Below are 23,131 nucleotides of genomic sequence, written 5' to 3'. Positions count from 1 at the left end.
GTGAGCAGTGACCTCTCTACTTTAGCTAGATTTAAATATTCATTAAGATTTCAAAGATGTATTTGATGTGTTTTGCCCAGTCTGGTGGTGAAACACATTTCATCCAAACTAAAGGAGGGTTAATATCTCAACATTTCCAATCTGAGTAAAATGCAACCAACACATTTCCTGTATTTGTGTATTGCAGAGCAAATAAACCGAAAATATTTCTTCCAAAAGCAGGGAGCACAGAGTTCTGTCATTCAGTTAGATAATGTCTTTATAAAGCTGGGGGAGTGCAGAAAGGTGATAATTCAGAGAAATTGTTGAAACGGAGCTCTGCAGCTGTATCCTCTCTGAGTGCATGTCGTGAGGACCTCCCGGGTACTTGTCCATATCAGAGCTGAGTGAAAGGCAGCTGGAGATGCTGCAGATTCTTAAAAGACAGGCTGGAGGAAGCCTTTTGGATGAATCAAGGCTTTTCTTTCCTGTCAGAGGCCAGCAGGAGAGGATCCCGTACAGACAAATGTGCTTGGTCCCACGGTATCATGTGACCCAACGGTCCTAATTTGGTTCCTTTTGCCAAACGGCTTGTCCAGTTCATTGATCCACTCAAAAACTAGCAGGGTGTCCAAGTTAAACTTTTCATGGTTCAGAAAACTAAAAAATGCTGTCACTTTTTTTTTTTTTTTTTGGACACTCACACTGTGAGAAGAGGAGACAGAAACGGTTTTACCAGAGATTTACGAGATCTGGAAGGCAGTTTTATGAAACCTAACAGCTGTGAAGTAATCAACTTTAGCCTCATTTATCCCATAAAGAATAAGACATTGAGCATTTACAGATGTGACCACTGTTCAACCATGTGTCGCCGCTCATTGTGCTATTTCTGCTCCAAGCCACAGACACCAATCAGCATGTTTATTTGTCACTCTGTTCATTTAAGTAACTGCAGCTCATGTTTTGCAATTTCTTAACCTCAAGACGTTAAACAGTAGTAGCACACTAGAAACTGCACCTTAAAAAGAATTACACATGGAAATTACTAACAAAGAGAGTATTTAAGGAACCTTTGAATATAAAACAAGGAATTAATGGTGTTTTAAATTAATATTTTGTCATGAATATGTTTAGAAGCTAATATGTTTTTTGTAATGAAGGAATATGATTAAACTGATGATTTACTTGAATTATCCATCATCCACTAAAGCTCACTATCTGACCCTATTTTGTGCAGTATCTGTTGCCTAGCACCATGTAACCCCTCTCTCCTCCCATTTTGACTCTCTCATATGTCTCCAGTTGGTTTGGGGTTTCCCTCTCCTCCGCTTCACCTGTGGGTTCCATTCAAGGACCCTCTTGCCCTCTTTCCTTCTTTTATGTCCATCTGGCCAACCCAGCCCCACGCTCATTGTTTTCTCCCCTCCTCTATTGGCCACTGCCCTGTTTTCTTCCAAAGCTCCTCATTGCAGATTTGTCCTGGCCACCAAATCCATAGGCTGCTCCTCAGGCTCTTGCTGATTAACACCTGCAATTTCTGCTTTAGTCCTTTGGTCAACCTCCAGGTTTCCAAACCCTCCAAGAGAACCTATTTCACATTTTCCCCAAAGATTCTCAACATTTTCTGGGTTGTTAGTGCCGTAGACTGCCATACTGGTTTTAACATCACAAATGCTTGCTTCACTTTCCCAATGCATGTCTGGATGTCTTCATCAGATCTACAATTGAACTGATAAGCAAATTTCACAAGGCAGCTTTTAACTAGCATCTATCCATCCATCCATCCACCTGTAAAAGGTCCAATCCTGTTCGATTCTGGACGGCCCACATTTGGCATCACAGCTGATTGTATTGGGAAGCTCCTCATTAGACATTTTAGTGATGACATAAACATTACATTCAGGTCTTGGACAACATCTAGGACAGTGGCTGTCCGAGACCAGGATTGAACACCTCTTCCTATGTTGCTTAATCAAACTCAAGTGTGCTGGAGCAGATCCCAGCAAACATCGGACAAACCAACATCAACCAAAGTTTGCCACTCAGTGTGATTATACCTGCCGGATTGAGAGTCAGACTTTGACTCATTATGCATGAGACTTGGCAACCCTGCTTTACTTGCAATTCAATCTGCAAATGTTTGATGAGTTTTGTTCTGTCAGCTGGTGAAATAGAGAGATTATAGAGGGTAATAGATTTTATCCTCCCGTCAAAGAAATCATTTAGCAGGAGGCGACATGTCGAGCAAATAGCAACCTGGGAGTGAGGCAGGAGACTCCCTGTGAATCCGTGTCACTGCTCTCGCTTCACAATGTCCGTGGTTCAATTCCAGTGCCACAGTCGTAAGACAAGTTAGAGGTGAGATTTTGACTCCTTCGTCTCCAGCCCCACGTGACCCTGAATTAGATAAAATAGTGTAGAAGATGGATGGAGAATGTAGGCTTACTGCACATTAATGCATTCACTTTTATTCACTTTATTCCAACATTGTAACCTTTGTTATGCATTCTACCTTGATTTAGCAATGCAGAGTGACTTGCCCTTTAGCTTTAAGCAAATTACTAATACATACAACAGAAACACGATTTGAACAAACAAGGACAAGTAGTATTCAAAACAGACACAAAAGTTGAGCAGAATTGCATTTGTCTTCTTCCTAATAATCAAATCTGGTCCAAGATTTATGAGCGTCCTGCCTCATATCTTGACATTTGTTTCCTCTTGTCTTTTTTTCTTTATGTCCTCAGCTGCCCCATGATTCATGATGGATCTGGTTTCTCCAAACTTTCTCCCCACTTTACGATGTGCTTCATAGCAGGCTTGTCAAAATAATGAGTAAGACTGGTTTCTCTTATAACCTGATTGCACAAAATGTAGATGCAGGCACAAGAGTTGCACAATATATTACAGAGATCAAATCAGGGACAACAGATATTATCAAACTTTGTTATGTTTGGCTTCATGGGATCGAGTTCACTGATCATTTTAAACATAGAACAAATAAATACGTCTGATTTTTAGGAAAACCTACACACACACACACAAGAAGAACATGCAAATTTTGAAGAGAAGTCAAACCACGGTGAATCTCTCTTTGTGGTGAGAGTACTCACTGCTATTGCATTATATAGCCTGCAACAAAAACTTTACTGAAGTAGATTTTGCCTCTTTCCATTTTGAGTTTGTGTCCAAACATGCCTGAGTGTGGTTTGTGGGAAGAACACAAACACATGATACAACAGAATTTTAAGTTCATGGTAACTAAATTCAGCTGAGTCATAAAGAATGACATACCCTCATATTGTTGTAATCTGTGGAGTTGCTTTTATTTGTTGTGCTGTTCGTGAATCACAAAGCAACTAAACACAATCAAAAATTGGTTGGTGGGTGAACAAAGTGATGGATTATGGTATTATGTAATTGTTGGTTTTGTGTTTGGAGTCTGTAAAATGAGTTTCTACATTCTAGCCCTTGTTCTTTAGTTTGTCTCCAGTTCAATTTGATGTGGAACATGGCAATATTTTCACACGATTACAATTTTATGCTGTTTGCGGCAGACCATTTCGCCTTTCCCCCATATTAGGAGTGCCTTGATCCGAAGTTCAGTTTACAGAAAACACAGACACAGTCATTTGGCAATAAACCAGATGTTAGATCTTAGAAGAAAAAAAAAACTGAGGTTTGCTTAAGATGCTGCTGAGATGGAACATACAGTTAGGATGGGGGGGGGGGGGGTTCAATAATCTATGGGACAATGCCCTTTTTTGACAGTGAACATTCTTGAAGAGATCCAGTTGTTAAGAAAATAGACTCCTGTGGGATTTGTGCATAAAAAGGTCACTGACACAATGTGCAAAACAAAAGGCGATTATTTTTAAAACTGCCCACTGACGAATTTAAGAATAGCACATTTACACACTGGGAGTGGGGAGACAATGATGCACAGCTGACAGCAATCAAGGGTAATCAGGGGTGATGAGAGAGCACAGGGGAAGACGTGGTGAGGCGAGACAGCATTAATGGCACAACAGAGATGAGATATTCGTCTTTTTCTTTTAAGAACTGGCATTATTTATTTTATTATAAATTTATATTTATAAATGTATTTATTGGAGTTTCACTACAACCTAAAACCAGAATCGAAAACACCAGGAAACATGAGGAGAAACAAATGGAAAGAATCCAGGGCAAATTGCAAAACTAAAATAGACGGATTCAATTCAAGACAATGAGCAACGAAGGAGAATATTGTGCATGTGCAGTGATTACTACAAGGATTAACATAGGAGAATGAGGGCTTCCACTGCTACATCATTATCCGTCCGAGGTTCCCTTGAGAAACAATAAATTTACCAATTAGAGAAATAAAGTCTGCTTTGGCTACATTCTTGAGAGAGCGCTAAACACAGCACACTCGTGTTTCTTTTCTTTTCTTTCTTTCTTTTTCTTTTTAATGGATGGTTTCAGCAAGCTGAGGTGAGCAGGAGTCATTTTGCTTAAATCTCCAGACTCAAACTACCCACTCAAGTATAATGTGCAGCACCACAGGAACCAAGTGAGGCCTGTAAAACAACACACAACTGTGATGGAGCGCTCGCTTCGCCTGCAAACGACTACTTCAAAGGCTGTCTGATTGCATATACAGAAGTAATGTTGCTCGATTCATGCAGCTCGCTTCAAAGAACCTGCGAGAACGACATCTCTTGTTTTTGTTTTTTTGCATATTGTTCCAGGACATTTGCCTTTGCTGTTTTTAATGAGCACATTTAATAGGTAATTGGGAGATTAGCCTCTTTGCCTGCAGGCTGGAAATTGAGTCCCCCGCTGTGCTGTTTGCTGTTCGAATACAAAGCGCAGACAGTCATGCCTCTCAGCTTTGGTCTGAACCCCATTCTTTGCTCTATCAGTTTGCAGGGAAATGAATCTTGATCCACAGCGGCATGAATTAACTGGATAATGCTGCATTTGTACACTGAGAGACAGACTTTGTCGGGAGCATTTGATGGAGGAAGAGTTAGTTTCTGCCGTCTATTCAGCCATAACACTGCCTGAATGTTGTAAGCGGTTCAACAATCAGAGCGATGACTGATGGACCCACGACATCAGAAACGTGGTGAATATGAGGAAAGAAAGCCCAGGGGAAAAAAACCCCCCAAAAACGATGGAAGATTTGATATCATTGACCTTTTAAATGTGTTTTATTACCAAAGAGTTGGAGCCCATCAGCCTTATCAATAGTTTTAGAAACACTGTGCATAATTAACATTTGATGTTGATTGATGGGCAGTGGACGTGAGCTTAAGAAAAATGCAGATTTCCTCAAGTACACCATAATGAAACTAAATCCTACATACCATATGTTTCTTATCACTTGCTATGATAATTCCTCGTAACACTGTCGTCACTCCAGATAAAACTGTGCTGAAAAAAATCTGATCTACAACCAGCAAAAAGGAGATGATCATAATACCATTTTATGCTTGTCAATATTTGGTGGAAAATATTTGCAAATAACAGCAATGGTGCCATTGCAGGGGTGTCTTTGTAACAACCTGCATAACTACCTTCTGTTGAAGAGATACTTGTGTCTATGCTTGCTTCTTGCCAATTGGAGCCATGCAGGATTGGCATTAATCCCCACTGACACAGCGAGGAAATGCATAATTATACATTCTATTCTCTTGATAAAAAGTATTTTTCATTATTTGTCACAAGTTTAATATTGCAAATGTAAACTGAACATGTCATGACTTTTGATACAATTAGAAACAGCAAAAATGTGTGTACTCCTTTGTGATGTAATCAGTCAGCCGATTGGAGACATTCAAATGCCAGAACATGTTCAAATTAGCAATATGTTTCTGTTGGAATTGCACTGGACTGGCATTGTCCTGCAAATATTGCAACAACTCTCTGTGAATTTGGGTCATAACTTACTCAGAGTTCACATACTTTGCCACATGACATTTGCACGATGACTCCCTGGAAATTTGAATGACATTTTCCAGAATAATTAAAATTTTCTTGGTGCTTGAAACTGCTCTGCAATGGGTATACAATTGTCATGCAAAAGTGGAGAATTCCTGACCATACAAAGGCAGGTTCCACTCCAGTCCAAGAATAATTTTGTCATGAGACATCAAGCAAAACGGATCAGCACTTCCATGTTAAAGGTTCATTTCTCATATTTTCTCCTTTCTGGAAGCTCAATAGACGGTTACAGATGAGACAACCACGATAAGACAATTTTCTTGGGAAAAAATTTGCAAAATTGAACCAACTACTGTTTTATTTTTTAATTTTCTCTGTGAGACTGTGACTTCAGATAAATATCATATCATCTGCAAATAAAATGCTGAACCAGCATTTTTGTTAATCAAATCAAAGAAGAACTGTAGCAATCTTTCCACGTGAGCTATAAAAAAAGCAAAGACTTGAAGTTCATCTTGGATGTAGAATGTTTGAAGCCGTCTATATGAATACCCAAGGTGGAGAATATTGCTCAGAATTAGCTCAGCACTGTAAAATGTGAGACATTTTCATGACTCAGAGTGAAATGTCACTGCGTGCACTGGCAACCATACACAGTGCTGAGATTGTTCCAAACAAGACAATGCGGTATTCTTCTCACATCAACAAGGACAACTGAGACATTCCTCCCTCTCTCTCTCTCTCTCGCTCTCTCTCTTGTCTCCCCACTCACATCCAATATTCCCCCGCGGTCGGCACAGAGAGCCACTCTCGCCACATCTCCTATCAAAGCTTCCTGTGGTGCCACCCTGCCCTGCGACTGGTGGCTTATGGGATTTGCGGCCCCTCATCACAGCCGGGCCCTCTCCCTGAGCTCCACTTAACCTCCATGGTGTGACTGAAAGTCTGGGAGACTCATCGAGGTGGCGCTGACACCAGGGAGTCTGGAATAGATGTGTGTCTCTGTGTGTATGTGTGTGTCTGTGTGTTTCATAAACTGATATTATGGGCACTTGTCATCCTTGTGGGGTCAAATAAAACAAACAAGTCCCAATAAGAACGATTGCTCAATTTTCCCTTACAGCGCAAATACTCTCAGTTTCGGTCCAGGCTTTGAGGGCCCTTCCTTATACGAGTTTGCATGTTGTCTCTCCTCGCACTTATATAAGACTTTCGAGATGTGCATATTTACATTGCAATGCATGGCTTCAATTGTAAGCAGTTTAATGTGGATGTTAATATTATATTTGGCCAACAGTGAAATGGTCTATCTCCTGTACTTGCTGTCCAAAGTGTTTTGATTCTTTCCCCAAGCTACAACAAACTAGACATCAGCCCACGTGGTAATCCCTCTAAAATTCTGCAGAGTAAAAAAGAAAAAAAAGAAGAAAAGAAGCAAGCTGAATATCTGAGAGGAAATAAAAAAAAAAGAAAAGAAAAGGTGGTTCTAGAAGAGTATTTAAGGAGGCTGTTGTCTTTGGAGAGACATGCTGGTCGACTGGCAACAGCACTGGGACTAATTCTGAACTACCACTGACCCCACTCTCTCCCACAAATGGATCTGCTCAGTGGGCCGTCGGGTGCACAGGGAACACAATGCCAGCAGATTAGTTGTACTTACTGACTCAGTACTTTGAGATGAATTTGGGAAGTCTGTGCAAAGTGGCTACGATGATGAAATGAGAATTAGTTGGCCACTTAGCCAGCTGTACAATTTGACTAAAGCACAAATCAAGTGTAGGTATTGTGGTTTAGACAGTTATTATGAGGTCCACACACACACACACACACACACACACACACACACACACACACACACACACACACACACACACACACACACACACACACACACACACACACACACACCACCCACACACACACACACATTGGAGTGACAGGATTGAGTCTGTATATGGCTGCCACTGTAACCTTTTAAGATTCATACAGAAGTGCTGTGGTTATGATGCGTTCATGCAGCTTGGAAATCTAAATATTGCTGATTAGAAAGCTATATTTTTGAGTTAATATGACAAGAAGAATTGATGATGTGGCATGGTGAAGCATTAGTTTGCACTCCTGCCTCACAATGAAAAATCTCTGCTTTGACTCTGGGCTTCGGGTTGGGTTTTACCAGGGTGTTCTGTTACTGTCAGAAATCATACATGGAGAGGTGGTTGGCTGCTAATATAAGTGTCGTTATGCTTACACAACATCAAAAATGATGAACTGTTGTCAGCTTAAACTGGATTTTAAAATCACCTGCAAACACAAGCTTGACTGTCATTGTGCACCAATGCACCCACATAATGCAATTGATGGTCGATCTAATTTTACATTATACAGAGCAGTTGGACTGAAACGGGATGACATGATAAAGGCAAGTAAAGTTTGTAATTGGAGGGATACAGACACAAATAGGTTTCCAACTTATTAATTCACTGACTGCTGCTGTGACTATTGCTGTGGTCTGCGATGTTTATCGGGGTGGATATGGTTCAACTGGCAAAGTGCGTTTTCCCTCAGTTGGAAAAGTTCGCCCCCCCCCCCATGGATGGATTTAACACCTTGAATGGCAGCCGCCTTGTGTGTGAATGTGTGTGTGGATGGGTGAATGTTACAAAAATTGTAAAGAGATGTTAAATCAGTGAAAAAGTGCTATATCGGTGAACTCTATTTACTTCATATAGGAATCTCTCCGTCTCTCTGTCGCCTGTCCTGTGATGAACTCGCAACCTTTTCTGGGAGTAATCTTACTTTGCCCACAGGCAGCAAGGATGGGCTCCAAGCGCACGCCACTCCAGTTTGGATAAAGCAGTGTAAAAGAAGGATGAAATGAGAAAAAGATAAGGGTGAAACTTATCTTCCGAGGTTAATATTCTTTATGCATATCACTAGAACAGATATGAAATTACTGTTTTTTTTTTCCTTTTAGGTTGCTGGAAAATTTGAAAGGCCATGCTATTGAAGTCAGGCAATTGATTAATAATTCGACCTCATCAGTTAAAATCAGTCTTTATGATTAAAAAAAAAAAGAATATTGACAGCACTCGGTTGTATTTTACACTACTTGGAAGTTATAACTCCCCTTTTTCCAGTTTCTCATTAACACCATGTGTTGTATCAAGCTTGTTTTGCTTGGATGTTCACAATGTACATGCCGACCACTCCTAATATGAATCAAAATCTAAGTATGTTTGACTTTCCTGAACTCTGTGATGGACTTGCAATGTGTCCAGGGTGTAACCCACCATCGCCCAGCTGGATCAGCTGAGACCCAAGGAGGAGCGAATGTGTAGTATTTAAAACACTCCCTCCAACATCATCCAAACTGAGATGTCTGAAAATCTCTTGCACGCACATTGCTCCTCCCTTATTTCAGCAACACATGGTTAAAATGTTTGCCAAGTTTTGCTGGAGCTGGCTTGAATACTTTATATTCCTTGCGCTGTGTCCACACGTGGGCGTGGAACAGCTGTGATGAGACAAGCCCAGGTCCCAAGTGACAGAGTCTGCAGAATGTGTGCACAGTTTTCACCCACGCCCCCTCATGGCTTTGCATTCCCTTCACAAACTGGGCAAAAAAAAAAAAAAAAAAGTGGAAAAACAATCAAACAAGTCTCTTCGTCTTCTTCAGAACCCTCTAAAGTTTTTACAAAAACATAAATTTTTGCTGGCGCTTATACATCAATGGTTTTTTTTCTGCTTCTTCTTCTTTTTCCTTTTGTATTTCCGCTACAATTCATCCCATTCTTAGTGTGATTGCTTTTCTCAAATGCCCACGTCCAATTCTGGCATCTGGTGCAGGACAACATGGGAAGGGAAGGGAAGGAGTGAAATTGACTTTGCGATAAATTGCAATTGCAATATATATATAAATATATATATATATATATATATATATATGCAATTTATCACTCCAGTTAGATTCCCCCAATTCACACCAATGTGATCAGCTACAGTGAAAAGTGTTGACTTCGTTCAAGAGCTACATGACATTTAGGATGCGACATAATATTACATGACATAATTTTTGCATTTTTATTTCACAAATGTTTTGTGTTTATACTGCACATTTTTGAAGCGTTAGAAATGATGAAAATTATGTCGTAAACATGCCAGGCCACGAGTTGATACTGTAGTTTTGTTTAGTTTTTTTTTGTAATGAAACCTCACGTGGGCACAGAAAGCAATAAGCTACAAACATTAACAATGGCAACATGGACATTCGTTTGGACAGATAAACTATAATACTTCCAAGTCCCAGGAGAATATCGACTGGGTACCATGAAACACTGGTACCCATTGTTGTTATTGTCCAGCTATTCGTGCACGTGCAAAAGAACTATTTACCACGGCTGTAGTGCTCATGCACAGTAGCAGCGTTTCAAAGGTGTTCTGTTTTACCTCATTTACACACAAATGGAATCAGAGTTTTTTTCTGAAAATAATTCTACCTTTGGAGACATTTTCAGAAAGTTTAAAAGTTTAAAAATGTAGCTTTTCCATTTGAAAATGTTGCATAAATGGGGCCTTAGTGTCTTTCTTAAGTACACTTAGACAAATGGACAGAGTGAGATCCAGGATTAAACTACCAATTTTACTATTGAAAGATGACCTGTTGTATTAACTGAGCCAGAGATGCCCCAAAAAGGCAACAAGGAATTAGCAAAGTCTTTTTTGTTTATCATTTATGCTTTTTAAAATTTTGATATAATATATATTCCTGTGACACTCCAGATTGATTATCACACAATGCACAATTCATCCATCCATAGCCACGCACAAACAGGGGGAACGTGCAGACTCCTCAAAGAAAGCAGGGACGTCCTTCCAATGATCAAATGAAACTTAACCACTACAATGGTGTGCAGTCATGAATGGAGGCACAATCAATATATAGTGAACGTATTCCTGTCACTTCTTATTGGGAAGCTTTTTATGCCATTCTTATCAGTCGAGTGGAGAGACATGTTTAAGAAAAAAATGCATGAATTGTCTGTTAAAAATACACTTAGTCTCAGTGCAAGTCTCACATGTTCCTTCTACAACGTTCCTTCTCCGTGGCTGTACTGTCACTCTAAGTGAATCGCGTGGACGCGCGCATTCATTTCAGTGCTTTCCCCTCTTATTTCACAACGCGTTCACCTGATCTGGTTAAGCACTTGTGACACGCGGGGATTTCATTTCACATCAACGACCTCCGCGGCTCATTCCCGTTTTGAAGCTGAACAATCGACCCCGAGTCCTTCCACCTTCAGCCGCCCCTTCACCGCAGAGGAAATAGGACATTCTTTCTGCTGGCTAGAGCCGGTGAGGAAATAGAACAAAAATACTTCAGAAACGGCATGAAAGGGTCATCATAGCAATAGCTTCCATTGGCCCAGGCAGGAGGAGACTCAGGACAAGAAGCTGAATTACTTTTTTTTTTTTTTTTCTCTTCCTCTCATGCCATAAAGACGAAGTCCCCACTTTACCTTCTGTGTGAGAAGTTCACATAGATCTGTAATTGTTTAAACATCCTTTCCATCAAAACTTACATTCTTATTCATTTGTAAAATAGAGCAACTTCACATCTGATGCAGACAATTATCTCGGTTTGAAAAGATCTTATTGGGAAATCTACAGAACTAATTTGTTTAATCTTATCAGCAAAGCAGTCTGATGTAATGAAGTTAGTTACAAAAAAAAACAAAAAAACTATAAAGACACAAGAATTACTTCAGATCACACTGACTTCAAAGTGAAAATAAAAATCTGGGACTTTGTTGAAATAAATCTCGCTGCTTACGCGAGAGGAGGCTTTCGGTGGTGCATCTGTTTCATCTGATTAGCCATGCAAACTGGTGTAATCCACTTGCCCGGATCTGTTCCTGTAATACTAATGTGCCCATTATTTTGGAAATCTGATACATTGCGCAGTATGTCTATATGTCCCACATATTGAAGGTTAATCTGTTTTGATCAAAGGCGCTACTGACTTTCAAACAGTGGGATTCTGGCGTGGAGACCAGACTGCAGAAAACCACAAATGTGAGGAGCTGGCATTGGGCCACGCTGGAATTAAATTTTACAGCCCACAAACAAGGTGTTTAACTGTTTTGAGGTAGAATTTTCCCAAGGAGAGAAAACAGTATCACATTCCTCTCACTATTTTACTGCTGGATTTTTAATGGCAGACAGACACAGTTAGCTGTGTTAGCCTCTCTGGTTTTAATGCCTCTGGCTTTTGGCTGCAAAGTGATTTGTCCTTGAAAGTATATTCAAAAACTACCACTAAATTATTGGAAGCTTCCCTAAAAAAATTCAGGTTTTGCATGTGAGAGGATATGATGGTTTTAATGGAGCCACTAAGAGTTTCTTCAGCGTCTTATTGGATGAAAAGTGGGCTGGTTCTCACACCTTCTACTCTAACACTGGTGAGAATAAAACTTAAGTGGTAGGTGAGAAAATAGTTACTCGTACATGGGAGAATCGATCAATGCAATCCAGTTTGTGACTTAAAACAATAAACCACATTCTTGTGTGGCTCCATTTGTACTTATATTTGTATTTTTGACCTCTGGTTTTGTGTTTTTAGCATATTTTGAATTGATTTGGGGTATTTACCCCATTGTAGAGCCCTTATTGTAAGACACCTTTCTGGACTTCTATCTTCTTTTTTTTTTAACAAAACGCTCAATTATTCAAAACCATTATAAAAAAAAATTTTTTAATCCCAATTATGACTCATTAGCATCACAATCCATTCAATCAAAGATTTTCTGATAGTATTGCACAACAGTAATATTACAACAGTTTTTGTAATATAGTCTCATAGCCTTTGCTGACATCCCAAGTCCATCGCAAACCTTTCTATGATTTGTTTTCACAAATAAAGGGTAAAAAAATTGCTTTGCAAATGTCAGACAATTGGCTCCATGTTGGAATCCTCATCCAGGATGTTCTGCAGTTTTTATAAACTCCCATTTTTCTCAGTGACAATATGATTGCTGGACTTGGGAGAGACCATATAAATATTATGCCTTGCATAACGCTTGTTGCACAACATTCCAGCTGCAGACGCCAAACATTGCATTTTTTTTTTCCAGGAATCTCAAATAAATGCTCATATTGAATGAGTGCCAGGAGACATGCACATGAACTGCAGATGAATTTTGACCCAAATTCTGATGGGCATGTGTGACATTTTTTCAAAGTTTGTGCAACACGCACTAATAACCAGTTCACTGAGACTCCGAGTGAAAGTAGTGTCTAATTTATGGATTTCCTTGCGTTTCCAACCAGTTGTGAGTTGTTGCAGTTCAGTGAGATCGAAGATTAGAATCCATATGATAAAACACCACCAATTGTTTGTTTTACTTTGCTATATTAGGGTCTCTAAATACTGTAGAACTTATTAAAGGAGCGAATGAGACCAGAAATCCTGAAAGAACCTTGAACTTGACAGGATCAAGCATGTTTTGCCCAATGTCAATCAATCCATAGATGTATGGTGACATTTGGCTACATCACACATTGATATACAAGAACAGTGACTCAATCATCATGTACGTCTCACTGCTTGGCACTGGTACCTTGGAGACAAGCAAAATATGACAACCAGAAATCAAGTGCATCTTCTTGTGTCAAAATAACTAAAAGGAGGATTTAAACACAGATTGTTGGAAAATAGGCCAACCCGGGATGGCAATTCTGCAAATACAGTTGTCGCCAATTCTTACGCCACATTGCGCTCCATTTCGATTGTTCGAGTCGAAGCTGTTGGGTGCAGTGAATTGCCTGTCATGGGACCTCTGATACCATCAGACAATTATTGCAGGCTGTCGGTGATCACACAACTATACCAATGACCAACCTCACTGTGCCACACAGGACAACAGATTTTACCCCAAGTGCCCATGCTATGACTAAAATGGCTGAAATGTGAGTGCGTAGCGGCCATTAGGCGTGTGCTGAGTTCAATCTGTATGCAATCTACAACACCGTTTGTCGAAGGCTGTACTGAATCAAACAATCAGAGGAAGACTGTTTTGACAAATCAGTGGAAAAAATGTACCAAACAAAAAAAGAGTCCAGATAATGTACTCCATCGGTCTGGCAGTAATGTAGTGGAAAACACTTTTGTCCTACATTGACAATGGCCTAATAAGGGCCTTTCTGAGATGAGTTTGCACATTCTCCCTGAGTGGAAGTCAGTTTTCTTCAGAGGTTATTCAGTTTCTCCCCGTCCTCCAAAAAATATGTGTTGGGATGAATTTCCAGGGTATACGCTGCCTTCACCCATAATCAGCTGGTTGACCTCTGGCCAAGCACGTGAAATGTCTACATCAGGAGAAGACATTTCACTGTATTTTGCACCAGAAGGTTTAAAGTAAATTGGCTTTTGGCCGTGTTCGGCCACTGAAATAAAATGTGTTGGAAACCCATGTTTTATCCGCCAACTGTGCAAAAAGTGTAGTGATCGTTGACCACGGCCTGCAGAACTAGAGCAAGGCAATTAATTTATTCTCTTCATTTGTATCCGTGTGTTTCTTTTTATTTTCCTTCTCGAGAGACGAGGAAGCCTGTTCTCATAACTTTCTTGGATCACCATTTCCTCAATCTATCGCTCACTCTTTCCGTTCACTGTGTGCAATCTAATGAAGCCCAGACGGCACTAAAATACCCTATCAAACCCAACAGATTCTATAGGTTTTTTTAGTGTCACGATAATTTCCTGGGCCGTAAAAATCCGCCTATCACACAGACTTCACGCTGTACTGAAGTGCTGGATAAACCACTGACTCCACATCAATATGCTCAGTGGGTGTCCTCCTTCAAAACGCTATATTCTTGGAATTACATACACAAATTGTGATTGACCATGGCGGGGGCGTCAGTTTAGACAGCCAGTCAAAACAACTCTACATGAAGTCAAAACCACCAGACTGAATTTCTTTTTTTTTTTTTTTTTTTTACTTCACACAGTTGCAACGCTTGAACAGACATTTAAACAGCACGTCTGCCACTGTGTCCCCTCCCGCCTATATTGGCATGGTAAAAGGACCTTGTAATATCTTTTTTCTTCTTCTTTTTGGTGGGTTGAGCTCCCCAGTGGACTACGGATGGATGCCTTCCATCCCAGCCTGAGCTCGGGAGCCCGCAGTCCTTTTTTTTTTTTTATATCAATATTGCTGCAAAGCCACAGAAAATTGCTGAAAATGAAAAATGAAATAGGTGGGTTTTGTATGTGTGTGTGGGGAGCGTTTAAAGAGTGGGTGAGCAGTGCCGTGGGAACAGAGACGATGAGGTGAATCAAGCCTTCAGGAAGCAGCAACCCGTGCAGCTCCCCCCCCCTTCCGTCTTCTCGCTGGCAGCTTCTCCTTGAGAAAATACCTCAGTACTTGCAAATTCAGTGAAAAATTAAATACAACAAAATCAGTCTGACACTCTCCTTGTGCTTGGAGTGTAATTATTCCGATGACAAGGCATCTTAGTTACCAAAGAGGTATTTCTTTGTAACTAAAATTAGAAGTTGAGTCACATTCGAGTTCAGAACCTTATTTCGTGTGTATATAGATTATATATATATACATTTCAAATAAACTTCTTGTATTATAACATTGTACAGTTTGTTCAAGACATCAATTGGATAATGACCATCATCTTGCTATCCACGATTAAGGAAATATATTAGATTAGATGTTCTTTCTTAGCTCCACAGCCTTCCTTGACACTGCTCTGAAGCTACAGCACATTGCTTAATCACATTTTAAAACTGCTGTACATTACACTAATCAGATCTAACGTTGTGGTGGCATGATCTGTGGGAATGCAAACTCTGCACAACAGACTGGGAGGCACTTGTGACACTTTCCCCCCTGAACCAGCTTGAGCTATTGCTACAGCATCTCGTCTATTGACCATCATTGAGTCTCCAATACTCCATGTTTTCTGCCTCTAAAGGTGCTACGATTCAGTCATCTCGCCATCACAATCTGGTAAAACAGTGTCATGATAACCTTTAAATTTAACCTTAAGAGTTTTTCTTAGTTGTGGCTCAGAGTATACATGTTGAAAATTACATTTTCACAAAACCAAACATTTAGTTTGGACATTTACTACAATCTCTGCACAAAGTCATTTTTAATGAAACCTTCTGGTACAAAATATAGTGAAATACCCCCACAAAAAACTTGATTTCTCATCTTGGGTCTCAGTGCTTCTCAGTGTTGTGTCTGCTGCTCCTAAAAAAGTTATTTTGTATTAAAAGGATCATTTTATACAAAATTCACTTTCTGGTGGTTTTCTAACAGTAATAATCGTCCCCATACTTGGGAATGACGCCTCAGTAGTGAAGAAAGTGTGTCCTCTCTCTCCCTGGCTTGTTTCAGTTTTTAAAAAGTGTGTTGCTCCAACAACCCAATCAGAAATCAAACCCTATGTAGTGTCACCCCGGGTTTAGCCAATCTCAATCAAGTTAGGCCCTCCCTTTGACCCTCCCACAGCTCTGCTCTGGCACATGGCACCACGAGAGGAAGTACTTCCTCCTCTTCCCAAGATGGGCATGTGTGGGCGGAGTCAGTCCAGCTCACACAGACACAGCAGATTCTGAATGCAGCTCATATGATCCGATATTCAAATGCAGGAAAATCAAGGAAAAGCTGGATTTGGGGCAAAAAACTTTGAACATTATGCTTTTGGACCAATGGGACCCATGTGAAAGTGTTGGAAAGTTGCATAATATTACCCCGTTAATGGATGACCATTTTTCAGGTTTTTTTTGTTCTGTTATTTGGTTTCAGTTTTTCCTATCCTTCTTTTACCCTATTTTCTTAACATTAGTGTAAACAGGGTGTATATGCAGTATGTACGTGTAAGTGTAAATACGAGTTTGTGTGTATGTATGTGCATATACAAGAATATATATCACTTTTTGATATTCATATTTTTTTTCACCACACACTTGTAGGTGAAGGATGAAATTGGAAGAGGCAGACAATGTTCCTTCTCACCTTCTTCCTAAATGTTCTCTATATTTTCTTCTAAAAAGTCATAAATATTGGGGGTTTTTTGTTTTGTTTTGTAAATCAATGTTTTTTTTTGAAGTTTTAAGAATATTCTTGGGTGTTGGGCTGGATTTGAGCCCCTTGCACTGTTCACTTTACAAATGTTATGTGCTTTCTATCATCTTCCCATGACGTATGAGAACTCACTGAAGATGGAAACAATCAACAGAATGCTGGATGCATAGACCATTTAAAGTGAGAAATACCAAGAACAGATGAAATGAATCCTGCAGGGGGAAAAAGTAGAATTTCTCCTGCTGCACATTAATGAAGGAGACCTGCAGCAAGATGAAGCGACCCATAAAGGCTGCCACGCCCCGAGTTTGAGCTGAGAGAGGCTCCTCTCTGCTCTGTTCAAGTTTCAATCAAACCTCAATTGAACTGAATCACTCTCCGAATGGTCTCAGCCCTCTTGTTTCAGGAGGGTTTGGCTTGTATTGTTCATCTCTGCAACTGGATCGCACTAAATACACAGAAAATTAAAAGAAATGTGATCACACCCTTAATCTCAGTAGATTTGTATTTTGTACCGGTCTTCATCTGTACGTGTCAGATTGTGATGAATTAAACTGTTATTTCTTCTTCTCAGTCAAGCAGTCTGTCAATTGTCATTAAATATTCAATATTTTTCAGTCTGATTTATCAGTGCATCCCAATGAAAGGGTTTGTTTTTTTATTCGAATGATGCCGTTTTTGATATAACACCTATCATCCATCTGTCTGTTAAATCGCTCACCCGCTGTTTTGAAAAGAAGAGGCTTTTTCTTGGTAATTATTTGTGGTGTTGAACAATATTATGTTAAGATCTCAGCATATAGTGAATGTGACAATCAGTTTGCTTTGTGTATTTTAATTCCTTTTATTTTTCTTTCATATCTCTGTTTTTGTCACCACAAAATAAAAAGAGAGACAATTTATGGAAAATCTCCTGTTTTTTAATGTATTTTTTTGTCTTTGTTGGAAGTCTATTTTGAAGTAGAAAAAAGTCAAATAAAAAAAAAGTATATGTCCAATAAATGAAACACAGACAAGATAAAGCCCATAATAACTGTTTTACGGGTACATTAGTTGCAGACATGTACTATATCTAGTTTTAGTGTAAAAATAGTTGTTTGAGTTTTGCTCTCAGTTGTTAAGAATTGACAGCTCTGCTTCATTTATGTATTGATAAACTCATGCCATTACAATTCAAATTTTATTTCTCATACCAAAATCATTTGTACTACTTCAGTTATTTCAAATGCATTTCACTTGTTTCACAAATTCTTTTTATAACTTGATCAGTCGGTCCCCAAAGGGCTTTACACTGTTAATCACATTCACCCATTCGCACACATATTAACACACTAATTAAGATGGCTGCCATGCAATTTGGTCAATCTATCTATTGGCAGCTATTTGTGGTCTGGTATTGAGGTGTGGAATTGTACTTGCAATCTCTCAAGCTCCAATGGCTGTGACCTCGCAGGCTCCATTTGAAAAAAAGCATAGTAATGAAGCATTTGTGTAATTTCCAGGTAGTTATATAAATGGAAACCACAGAAATAACTTTAAATCCGATCAAATTGTAATATGACGTGATTTTTTTTTTTGTCGTTGTTGAGTAGCTTTATTCACTATGAGGGAATTTATCCTCCACAGTAAAAAAATAAATAAAAAAGAAGGACGGATGTAGACAATAAGGGTGGGTGAGGGACAATGTCACCCACCCTCCAGCAAATCACACCCTGTCTGCAAAAGATGCTATGTGGTTCTTCTACAGAACAATACAGCTGATTACAAAACCCTATACTACTATATAGTAGAGCTAAAAAAATATACAGAAAATTAGGTACAAATATTCTTGTGGGTTAAAAGAATGCACGTGAATATCGTCGCTCCACTCAGTTTCAGAGTCCCATTATTCTAGGAGAGTTGATCACACTTAACTGAGACCTCTTGGCAGCTGATGGGCAGATTCGTTCTTAAGACGAATCTTTCGGCACTGTGACAAACCCGACAATCATTCAGGACTCATAACCTCCCGCCGGCACACTGTCCAATTACCCGGTAATATCCACGGTACCTGAGTGCATGTGTATGTGTGTGTGTGAGAGAGAGAGAGAGTAGCTGAGTGAGGCTATGAGTGATGGATAAAGCGGCAGGAATGACATACATGTGTGCAAGTATGTGCGTATATGTTGGTGTATGCGTGCTCTGCAGGAGCACCATGTGTGAACGTGCCTGTCCGTATGTGGTGCCGCATCTGTGATGGATCAAGCTATCCCTGGAATGACATTCTTGTGGGCGAGTCTGCCTGCGTGTGTGTGTGTGTGTGTTTATGTTCAAATGGAGTGCATGCATGTCAGTGTGTGTGTGTGTGCATGAGTGTGTGTGTGTGTTGTGTGCGTGTGTGTGCATGATGGATCAACCTCTCCACACACAGGCAGGATGACAGAGAGGAGCTGAAGACGGTGAAAATGGGAGAATGTTCTGGTGCTGTGACCAGAGTTCAGATGTGCTCTGGCTCCTGAAATAGGAGAGCAAAGGCAAAAATAAACACTTTAAGAGGACAACTCAGATGGATCGCCACACTTCCTCCAGACAGGTGGGCGTAAGGTAGGCGGCGAACAAAACATTTAGAGTGAATGCCAAGGCATATATGGAAGGTATAGAAAATGTTGGATTTTGTTCAAAGGATCTTCAAAAATCCATTTCAAACGTGACATATTGACAAAAAAAAAAAAAAAAAAGAAGAAATTGTCACCATCTAAATCATGAAGTGCCCCACTACTTCACAGTTTGTGGTTTTGTTTTATTTGACAAGAGACAACTCAAGATTTTGGTACAGTGGCTGTTGGTGTGCAGGAAACACAGAAGGTGACAGAGTGGAAATTTAAGGTCAAATTTAGGTCAAATTAAAAAGTGCTCAGTGCCCAAAAATGTGAGCTACATTGATGACCTGCAGTCTGCCTGATCTCCTATGTAGGATTCTAAGATGTTGTGGATGGAAGGCGATTGGAGCCACCTGAAGATCATCAGGAGCTAATCATCTTCCTCCCCATATAAGGATGCATAAGGGGTGCCAGAGTCACACTGGAGACACACACACACACACACACACACAGCCGAGCACGAGGCAGAGGAGCTGGCCAGCCTGGATGAGGCACCAGTGGTGTGTGTGTGTGTTGTAAAATGTTGTAAAATGTTGTAAAATGTTGCAAATGGAAGCTGTGTCCCTGCCTTTGTGCCAATCGGCAGCAGAGAACTCAGAAGAGCAGCAGATGCCTTTAAACCTAATTGAAAAAAAACCCCAAAAAACATGACTTTGATTTTGTGTTGTTTGCATGGGTTTAGATCGTGTAGTAGAACTTGTAAACTGTACCTACAGTGTGCATTTGTGGGGGGGTTTTCTACAAGGGTGTCAGATTATTTACACACTAAGGTCCCGTTTACACGTTTCAAGTGAAAACGTATTGGGAAAAAAAGAATTCACGTTTACACTTCAATGTTTGTAAAACCATGTCTGTTTACAAAGAAAGTCAAAACACTATGAAGAAGAACTGTTAATTACATCCATGGTGTGCAAACACAGTTAGCAGTGGTTCAGAAAAGTACCAAAAACACAATGGAAGTTATTCATTTTCAGTTTAAACATCGTTGTGTGAACGCAAAAACTTTTCGGAAACAAAAAACCTAAAAGGACGTGTTTGCACTTGAAACGTTGTTGTGAAAGTTGGGCCTGAATTTCAGTTCATGTGTGTGATTCTCTTTACATGCTTGTCTTGTGATGTACTGGTGGTCTGACCAGGATGTAACCTGCATTTTGACAAATTCTACACAAGTTGACAATTTGAATAACTTTGCAAGGTGAAGGCAAATATACACAATATATAATACTCCCCATTTCCCCACATCAGGTTGTCTTCCCATTGGACAACTGATCTTTCTATGTATTTCTTTTTCAGTTTTCTTAGCACTTTGTGTGTGAATGGATGTATTTGATGAACAATGTAAAGCACTTTGAGTTTTTGTAAACGCATAGGATAAGTGAAATCTATTTACCATATCCCATTCATCCTCTCCTCTTTCATTTGACTTACGTGACAAACTCAGCACTGCCTCAACGCAGATGCTGTGAAAATATAAGCACTGGCATGTATGAACGTATACATTCCCCCCCTTGGATGAATAAACGAGAAGCGTCCCTGGTGCAGTGAAACACCCCACCATTCTACAGCAAGCTGTCATTACACCACATGAACTAATTGATTGGAGGGTGCACCTATCGTCTTTTTTCTTTTTTGGGACAGAAGGACGGGGAATGGATGTAGGGTGGGGGTCGGAGTAAATTATAGAAGGCGAGGTGAAAGAGTAGGGGAGAAGCACATAAGAGGCACGTGTGTTTGTCATGTGGGAGTGAGGAGTGAGGACGTTACTCATCAGCCATTACTCAAGTCGGGAAGTCATCGCGCACCGTCGCATTAGTCCTCACAATGTTGACTGGGCGAAGGTGTGCGAACAAGGAATCCGTCGTGAGTCATCGATGGATGTATGCTCTGAATGATGCACGTCACTATTTGTATCCTAATGTCAATGACAGACCCCCGAGTACTTAGAATAGCTCAGGATTAATGCGTGTGTGTGTGTGTGTGTGTGTGTGCGTGCAGGTGGGAGCAGGGACAAGTAAATCAAGGCCAATCAAACATTCGACAGAGCACTAAAGACCATCGGACAGAGAGAATACTAATGATGGCTATTTATGTTCCTCCAGCCTGTGCAAATTAAAATGTTAATCTGCCGGGTGTTTTGTTTCTTCTTTTTTTTTTTTTTTTTTTTTTTTTTACCCTTACTGTTTTGTCTCAGTGTTTGATGCCTTATTTAGTGTAATGTCTGTGCCTCAATTATTCACTTCAACAGTCCACAAATAAGTCCCAAAGTCCTAACAGCACATTAAAATCGTATCTTATCATAGTGCTTTATTGTTGACTTTGAAAAACAGGAGAATTAAACTGATAAAGTGGTGAAGAAAAAGGAGAAAATGAACCATAACTCTTGACATGTCCGCATTTGCATTAGTTTAGTTTTTTTTTTTTTATTATAATTTTAGAACGGGCTTCAATAAACCTTTGTTTACAGCAAAGTGTCGCACATTATTACTCACTAATAGCTTTGTTTTTAAAAGCCCTGACGAATGACTTAATTGGTAAACAAATGGCTCAAGTGGCAGATACTTTGTTAAAACACACACTGTGATCCCTCTTAATTCCACAGTTTGTTTTCGTCCCACTCAGGTTCCTCATAGTATTCTTAAAAAAAAAAAAGAAAAAAGAAAGAACAGGAAGAAAAATGAAGATGACAGCTTTGCAGTACCAGCCAGCTGTGTAATTATGGAGAAGTAAATGATAGCCATGCTGCTGGTATGTGCAAGAACATCTCAGCAATGCAGGTGTTCTAAAAGCCAGACGTTTTGTTTACCCTGGATGCTGCATGTTTGCGTGTGTGTGTGTTTGCATGTGTGTGTGTGTGTGTGTAGCCATGTGTGACAGGGTGAGCCGGCAGGTAAGAAAGAAAGCTATTTTCTGTTTGTGAAGTGTGTTTGTGCGAGTTGTCTTACTACGCGTGTGCATGCCGGTGTTACGTGTGTTGGTGCAGCATGTCTGTACAGGCCGGCGCCTCTAAAAATGAAGCTCACTACGGCGGGTACCTCCTCCTGTATATCCCTTCTCCCACTGCAAGTACCTGCCTGCTTTTGTTTTTGTGTTGCTCAGTGGCTTACTCAATGGGGCCTTTATACCCCGCTGCACGCCACTGCCATACAGTTTGAAGCAAAACAACGCACACATACACACACATTCAAACAGATACACACCTGTAATGCAATGTACCCACCCACAGTCACCCCTTTGAACTTGTTGAGCAATTCTAATGTTACAGCAATGCGTGGGTGGTACAGTGGCAAACTCAGGTATTTGCTGACACAAAAACACGTCTGGGTTTTAAGCCCAATGAAACTCGAGCAACACTACTTAAACCCATTCGGAGTGTAGCTGGTTAATAAGTAACACTCGGTGCGCAACGTCTTTTGTGTGTTTTCAGCTTTGATCTCCTGACGGGAGTTTTGAAAACAGTCATCAGGGTTTAACGTGACC

The sequence above is a fragment of the Blennius ocellaris genome (assembly GCF_963422515.1).
Source record: "Blennius ocellaris genome assembly, chromosome: 10".
In the NCBI taxonomy this organism is placed as follows: Eukaryota; Metazoa; Chordata; class Actinopteri; order Blenniiformes; family Blenniidae; genus Blennius; species Blennius ocellaris.
The sequence above is the reverse complement of the archived record's forward strand: the minus strand, read 5'-3'. Positions refer to the sequence as shown.